Here is an 8,736-nt window from a genome sequence, read left to right as displayed (position 1 = left end):
TACCTCTCCATATATTCGTATCATTTTCCCACTCACGCCTCAATAATCCGAATGAACAAGCCGTGCTGTGAAATGGCAACACTGATGCTTAAGTTAAAAACTGTGACAAAAGTTCCTTCCATCTACCGCCATTGTCTCGATCTTATTACTAATCGCATTCACGCCGCGCATGTTTTTACTGTACAACAGACAAAGCTACAACGAGGATCATGATCCGCGCTGCTCTCAGGACTCTGAGGACGAGACTGATACTCATATGGTTCCTTAGCCCTTGGCTTCCTATCTTACTATTCTTTTCCTGTTGTAACAAACTGACACTGCATCATATTTCATACCGCATAATTTGCCCAAACGCCACGCAAATACCGCGAAAAATATTATTAATCTGCAACCGACCACATACATACATTATTATGAATAAAAACAACTGATATTTAGTAATCAGGTGTTGCCATTACAGCTAGTGCTAAAGTACATTTTGGTGTACACTCTCCTATCTCACGAATGTGTAATGATAGAATATTTAAACAATTACCTGCCACCAACATATGTAAACGATTTTAATAATTCACTGTATAATATATTATTAATTTTAATTGAGTATTTTAAAAGAATACAACCTTAAAGAAGCGTTTTCAAATTAAGAGCTTTTCTGATGTCTAAAGACGTAAGCCAGATGTTTCCTCTTACATGCGATCGCTTTTCTCTTCAAATTTTTGATTTGATGCGGTCTAAACTTTCTGCAATGTTGTAAATAGTAAATTTTTAATGTCGTGTCACCTATAAACGAACACATAGTAGTACCATTATTTATAGTATAACTTTTAAATTAGTTCTAAGTTATGTGTACTGCTGGTGTACATAAATAAATAAATAATTCGTCTACAATACATCTTTATATAAATTATTAAATTGTTCAAATGTAAAAGTTGCGGTTGACCCCAGAAGTAGGACATGTTCGTATGACTGCTTTGATGTGCTGCCAGAAGATTTGCGTCGCGGGGAGTGAGTGATCATTATCACTTGTAAGGCACGCGTGGTAGAAGATCGCGTGGTCAGGAACCAACGCTAGCGACAGCTTCCTGACTGGCGAGTTACCGCAGGTCGGGTACTTGCCTGATCAGCAAGAAGTATATGCTAGATATTACCAACCGCAGCTGGGTTAGTTTAGGCTAGCGTGCCAGTAACTTCTGTACCATATCTGGATAATATACCATATTACCTAACGTCCAGGGCGAAGATTGAATCGTTAGTATGTTCTTGGTGACATACGGTAAGTCAGTGTGCCTTACAACTCCATCATCTGCTTGGAGAGTCAATAGTGCACACGCGCACGTGGCATTTACCATACCTTACTGCTGTCAGAGATGGTGGAGGCAAGATCTACTGTTAATAGATCCCTGTGTTTGGACTATTACCATTGGTATACCCTAAGGTTTAGGAACTTTGGTGACAGTATCTAATATATAAAATTCTCGTGTCACGGTGTTCGAACTTGAACTCCTCTGAAACGGCCCGACCGATTTTTACCAAATTTTATATGCGTATTCAGTAGGTCTGAGAATCGGCTACTATCTATTTTCCATACCCCTAAGTGATAAGGGTGGTCCTACCCCTAATTTTTTTTTTAAACAATTTTTTTGGTTTTTATTTTATTATGATACAGCATACCAAAATACATACAACCCTAAATTTTCACCCCTCTACGATTAACCCTTATTTTTTATTTGTTAATTAAAAACTTTAATTTTTTTTGCAAAACAACGTTTGCGGGATCAGCTAATAATCAATAAATTAGGAAGAGGATAGATAGGGTATGTTGAACTTTTAGTACATATGATGGTGCTCACCTTCAATAGTACTGCTATCAGAGATGATAAAGGCAATACCTATTGTAAATAGATCCCTGCGCTCGGGTGAAATTGGAAACTTTTGGCATAGTATAATCCACAAATTAGAAATAGACAAATCGATTCTTTTAAACCTTAAAATAATATCTGTGTGCTTTGAATAAAGAAAAATAAAAATCTGAAAACCAAATTAAGATTAATGGACTAATAAATGAAGTAAATCCCAAAGAGATAGTATATAAACAATTGAAGTTGTTTTTTTTAAGGCCCCCTCTATTGGGAGTCTCTCGTACCCCTGTTTTGTTTGGGACAGGGACTTTATTTGTAAAAAATTTTTCGGGGTTTTATCTTTATTCTACACTCACTTTCATTCTTCTCAATTTCTTTCATTCTTTCCTTTTATCCTTCACAATATCTTGCAATTTTTTTTTCTTTCATTCCTTCTTGCTTTCCTCGCCTTCCTTTCCTCATCTTACTCTTAGGTGGCTAGGTACAATTTTATTTTTTTCATTATCTTTTGATATTATAGATTTGTTTAGGTTAGACTTTTTATTACATTAGAGTCTTGTCTTACATTCTGTTATTATTTAATAAGTTCTTTTACATATGCATATTATTCATTTTGATTCAAGTTTTATTATTTTTTATTAACAATTGAAGTTAAGAATGCATGTGCTTTTCTGACAAAGCCGTGCGAATGTCATGCGGGCTGGAAACCGATATAGAACCGGGTACCCATTAGTACGGGCATTTGTTCGCCGAGTACGCGATTGCATCTCGGCCTCGGTCGCCTAATGAGATTGTCGTTCTCCATGCTTTATTCCGCACTCTATGTCGCGTTCAAATGATTTTGTGCAACCGCTATCATACCATAAAAAATTGGTGTTACCGCCTTCTATACACCAACTATTATATCTACAGCGTGTTTAATATTTATCATTAGGATCTATATTTATGACACATTAGCGTACGTGCCTATATTTTTATATTTGCGTTTAATACGTTACAGTGTTTACTAAGTCTTTTAATCTATTTTAACAACGCCCTAACAATGTCCAGTTATTTGAGTTATATTTCGTGCGACCGCTTCGTAATATCTACTCTATATTGGCATCCTCAGGTCGTGCGCCAGTATCTGTGCGGTTGCTGAATTCGCCTCATCGATGAACCTTGCGATCGCATCTTGAGTCTCGTGCATGCAATACACGCACGTGTGTGACATGATATTGCTACCACCGCATGATGGACACTGTTATACAACCCAAGGGTGTCTATTGTTCGATGAACAACGAAGACCGCCTTGTTCTTTAGCCCCTGAGCTTCGTGGATGATGAGCGTCTTTAAATCTGTATGACGATAACTCCGTGGTTTTAAACCTCGGCTTAAATGCTCTACTGTGGCGAATGTACCTTATCGAATGTATACATTATTTGTCAGCAAAAAGCATTAAACTTTCCAAATATTTATCAGCGGGCTGGCGGGCGGTGCACTTTGTTGCACGACTACTACTGCATGTGCGGAAGTGGTTAAATATTGGTTCTTTTCATACTTGCTAACTTCAAATTTTATTTACTGTAATAGAATCAAAACTTTTAATACTTTGTACAATATTACTATTAACTCTATTTACCTTCTCCTTACAAATATTTTTGTTATGTGCGCCTATGTCGACTCGATACTAGACTAGTTTAATGAAACAAGAAAAGTAGTTTCTGTTACTTTTTTTGACGGTATCATAACTGAATTTTTGGAATTGATTTTGAGAAGAGAACACGCCGGTATCGGGCAGCGTCCACAGTGGCTGTTCGTTATCACAGCTCGGCTGTAACAAAGATGTCACTCACCTCTGAAGGGCCATTTATTCGCGAGAGTACCCTGTAAACTAGGTACATAAATTATTTTGTCTGCTTCGCCGAGTGTAAGGAACTCCTCAGGAATTTATTACCGCGCCGCTGTCCAAGCCATAAGCGTTAGCGGGAACTTATATTTATTTATTTAAAATAACTTTGACTTATTCATAGATTATTTAAATACACTTGTACTGTATAAAAAATGTCACGTTTTTACGTTGTAAGCTAATATATATTTTATATAGTTTACATAATATTATTTATTTATTTTATTTTTATTTAACAGTTTATTGTACACAATAAAAACACTAAAGTAACAATACAAATATAACTGACACAACAGGCACTACTTATTTCTAACCAGAAATTTCTTCCAGTAGGCCTACGGAAGGAGATTCATAAAAAGTAAGGCAGACACAACGTGCACAATAATTAAATTGAAATATTTACAATAGATACGACTTTTGACCATAATTACAATATTATATTATAGTTAAGTATAAAAATATATGGTCAGTATGTATATAGAAAACTTGATTGTTTATATAAAAAATATAATAAACGTAATAAAAATTAACATGGACTACCATTTATAGAATTCAAATCGAATATTAAAAGTAAATACATGGAAAACGCTTCTCTTTTTATTTCCTTGGAAGCCGATTGCAAAGCCTAACGGTATATATAAATATGAACCTTTCGTAGCGCGCATAGATTATGTAGCCCTACAAAAACAAAATGTATGAAAGTGTATGAAAGTGTATGACTAATGTAAAGTCCTATGGATGCAATAATAATGCTTTTAGGGCAATTATCTTGTAAGCATCTTGTTTACTTATGAGAGTATTCCTGGTATATTCTTTAAATATAAATTAGTCGTTATCTATAAGGAGAAATAAAATATATTCAGTTTCGCTTATACCAAACTACATAGGAAAAATTGTAGGGAGTGCCGACAACCATTTTGTATAAAGTAAGGGGATGGTTTAAAATATTACGCATCGCGGAGAACGTGTTCTCAGTGAAGGTGGGGCGCGAGTTTATTTATGAAAGCTGACAGAACTAATTTTTCTTTTGGCTTCATACGAGCATAGGCTTCTGTGAGAGGGTCAAAAGGGCCACAATAGTTCCCTGTCATTAATCAGTTTCAAGAAATGATTTATTACGGGAATTCCCCTAACGCATAATATATGTTTACATCTACTTTTCAGAAATAAGCGTATTAATCATTTCTACTACATTACTGTTAATAAACTCATTATGAGAATCAAAAGAATGTTCGCTTTTCACAAGTGATGACATCATCTAGACGATTGATTAATTAAACGTATATGTTGATTTAAAAATAAGAAGAAAAAGCCGACTTTTGAAGTTTTATTGAAAACAAACATACACTAGTTTGGAGGAATGCCTATAGCAAGTGATTGTTTTGAAGACAATTAGAATAATCAATCACAATTTTCCTAACATTGTCTTCCGAAGAGTAACGTAATTTGCATGGTAAGCAAAACTTGAATGGCCAGTGTAATTTGTATGGAAATCAGAAGTAACATAGTACGCAGACATCGAACGGTAAAATAGATCTCATGTGAACAACAAAAATCGTATGGTAAGGCAGCAGTTGTATGGCAAATAGAAATCGCATGGCCAGCGGGAGTAGTTTGGCTAATAGAAGTTGTATGGAAAACAGAAGCCGCATAATAAGCAGATGTCGAACAATGTAACAGATATCATATGAACAATAGAAATCATTTAACAATAGAAGTCGTTTGGCTAGTGGAAGTTGTATGGAAAACAGAAGTCACATACCAAGTAAACGTTGTATGATAAAACAGAATTTGTATGAACAATAGAAATCGTGTGGTAAGGCACAAGTTGTATCGCAAAAATAAGTCGCATGGTAAGCAGAAGTCGTTTGGCTAATGGAAGTTGTATGGAAAACAGAAATCACAAACGAAGCAGACGTTGTATGATAAAACAGAAGTCGTATGAACAATAGAAATCGTATGGTAAGGCACAAGTTGTGTAGCAAATACACGTCGCATGGCAAGTGGAAAACGTTTAGTTAGTAGAAGTTATATGAAAACGAAAATCACAAACCAAGCAGACGTTGTATGATAAAACAGAAGTCGTATGAACAATAGAAATCGTTTATTAAGGTAGAAGTTGTATAACAAATAGAAGTCGCATAGCAAGCGGAAGACGTTTGGCTAATGGAAGTTGTATGGAAAACAGAAATCACAAACCAAGCAGACGTTGTATGGTTAAACAGAAGTTGTATGAACAATGAAAATCGTATGGTAAGGCAGAAGTTGTATAGCAAATAAAAGCTGCATGGGAAACGTTAGTCGTATGAATAATAAAGTTGTGTGGTAAATAATAAGCACATGGTAAGGAGAAGTCATTTAGCAAACAGCTTTTGAATGGCCAATAGAAGTTGTATGAAAAAAAGAAGTAAGAAAAATAGAAGTTGCATTGCAAATAGAAATCGCTTAGAATGTAACAGAATGATGGAATGAGCTTGTAAACGCAAACGCCGAGTCGGTACACGGCGATAAAGCGGAGAGTTGGTTATAAGTTGCCGGAGCAAGTTTTTAGTGGAACGCGTCGCCGGTTTCCGGCGGGGCCATAAATTCGCGCGCGTAGCATAAATATCGCGGCACCGCCCGGAATCACTTTAGATAGATAAGGTGAAGCCAGCTAGCGGCACTGGTTTGCTACGACACGGTGCATCGAGGTGGGATTATCAGGCGATTTCTTTACCTATACAACCTATATTTTAGGTTTTTCAGCCATAGCACTTACTCTACTAGATACATACCTCACACACACATAGAGACACACAAATAGAGCATATTCATTTTCCATTAGAACAGGGTAGACGTTCTTCACTGCTCTTGCCTATCTGTGGTATGAACTCCAGAACCTTCAGGCCCCAGCAACCATCTGTTTTGCGTGCCTTGCTGCCTGTCCACTTATACTTTTTCAAACATTTGCATAGTTGATATGAAAGTGAAAGGATTAGTATTTTTAAAAAGTTTACGACATACTTAAAAATGACGCAGTTTTTTGTGTTTATTGTGATTCTTTCTTGGTAATACCATGAATATACCATATAAATGCATGTACTTGGATATATATATGTATAAATATATACTTAGTTTAATATACTGTGAAATGTGTACTAAGTTTTTGTGTTTTTTTTATTACGTACACTCTAACTTGCCTTTTCTTTTATATTTCTCATCTCCATTCAAAAGTTGTCTGGTATAGATCGCCTCGAGTGACAAAACCGCCTGTTGTACCTCTGCATAAATTGTTTAATTTTTGGATAATTTTTGAAATATCCTTTATTTTTTACTTTATCGTAGAATAATGTGTAAATAAATATAAATAAATAAATGTAATAAACTAAATGAATTCACTTAATTAGCTTGTAATACTGTATGAGAATGAGTGCAGTCTACAATTTGTGTACCGTGTTGCACATATCTCTGAGTTATTTCGCTGGGATGAAATATGTGGCAATTTCTTTGAATAATACATGCGCTATATTTCAGCTCGCTACGCGGCTACGGCCTACGCTCGTAGCAGCTCATTTCGTTGGGAATCTCGGTCGTGCAAACTGACATTTTAGTGTTTAGTTCACTTTGCTCTTAACTCTTACTGGACGTTACAACTTTAAAAGGAGTAACTTTGACAAAAAATGTTACGTTTTATAATACACACACAATAGACAATATCAAGCGAAAACGGTCGTGGTCGAAGGCCGGTGAATTGTCCCAAACAGTGGCTAAGCCGGGATTGACGGCCAGGAAGGTTTTGCTGTGTGTTTGGTGGGATTGGAAGGGAATCATCCACTATGAGCTGCTCCCATATGGCCAGATGCTTAATTCTACCACCTACTGCGAACAACTGGACCGCTTGAAGCAGGCGATCGACCAGAAGCGTCCAGAATTGGCCAACAGGAAGGGTGTAGTGTTCCTCCAGGACAACGCCAGACCACACACTTCGTTGATGACTCGTCAGAAGCTACGGGAGCTCCGATGGGAGGTTTTATCACATCCACCATATAGCCCGGACATAGCGCCAAGTGATTACCACCTGTTCCTGTCCATGGCGAACGCCCTTGGTGGTGTAAAGTTGAACTCAAAAGAGGTTTGTGAAAAGTGGCTGTCCGAGTTCTTCGCAAATAAGGAGGAGGGCTTCTACGAGGGAGGTATTATGAAGTTGCCGTCTAGATGGAAACAGATTATCGAACAAAACGGCGCATATTTGAACTAAATCCGATCACTGTAACACTTTTTATAAAGCATTGAATAAAGAGCAAAAAAGCGGAAGGGAGATATTTGACAACCTGTTATTTTTCATCCAAAGACATTGCAGTACCTGTATTCAGCTACTTCTAACAGTCTTAAATATATCGTCCGTCCATCTAGTGAGAGTTCTACTTACATCGCGTCTACTGACTCGGATTCCTCACACGAGATCTTTCTGCCCAAAAGGCTATAGACTGCATAAGTGATATGCCCCACCCATCACTACTTAATAATGCCTCTATACAGGGCCCTAATTGAAGTCTAGTTTCAAAATTTAAACTTGTAGAACAGTCTAGAATATTCTTAAGTGATAATAAACCTTGCAAATGAATTGCAATACTACTGTATGAAGAATATCTGTAAGATTGATCACAATAAATACTCGTCTGAGGTTATTGTGAGTTCTACTCAGTCTAGGTCATGTTTGTAATTGTTCTGTCCATGTATTTTAAGTTAAAGTATGTCAATAAAGCCTTTCTGGTACTCTTTGCGTGGAAGAATTAAACAATATCTAAATAATCACTAATAATAATTAAATTAGGATAGTTAATTATTTAGAAGGAAATTTTATTTTATACAAACAAACTAACGTGTTAAATTTATTATCAAATAAATTACTTTTACGGTTTAATGTTTCGTGAATTGTTTAAAATTCATCTCTAACTGATTTTAGTGCGGAAGATCTTGGGACCAGCGAGAAATCAAGACGGATCATGG

This window comes from Battus philenor, unplaced genomic scaffold (assembly GCF_028537555.1).
Source record: "Battus philenor isolate CCGP_79_NKW_IND1 unplaced genomic scaffold, ilBatPhil1.0.hap1 SCAF_8, whole genome shotgun sequence".
NCBI classification, from domain to species: domain Eukaryota; kingdom Metazoa; phylum Arthropoda; class Insecta; order Lepidoptera; family Papilionidae; genus Battus; species Battus philenor.
This window is presented reverse-complemented; position numbering follows the sequence as displayed.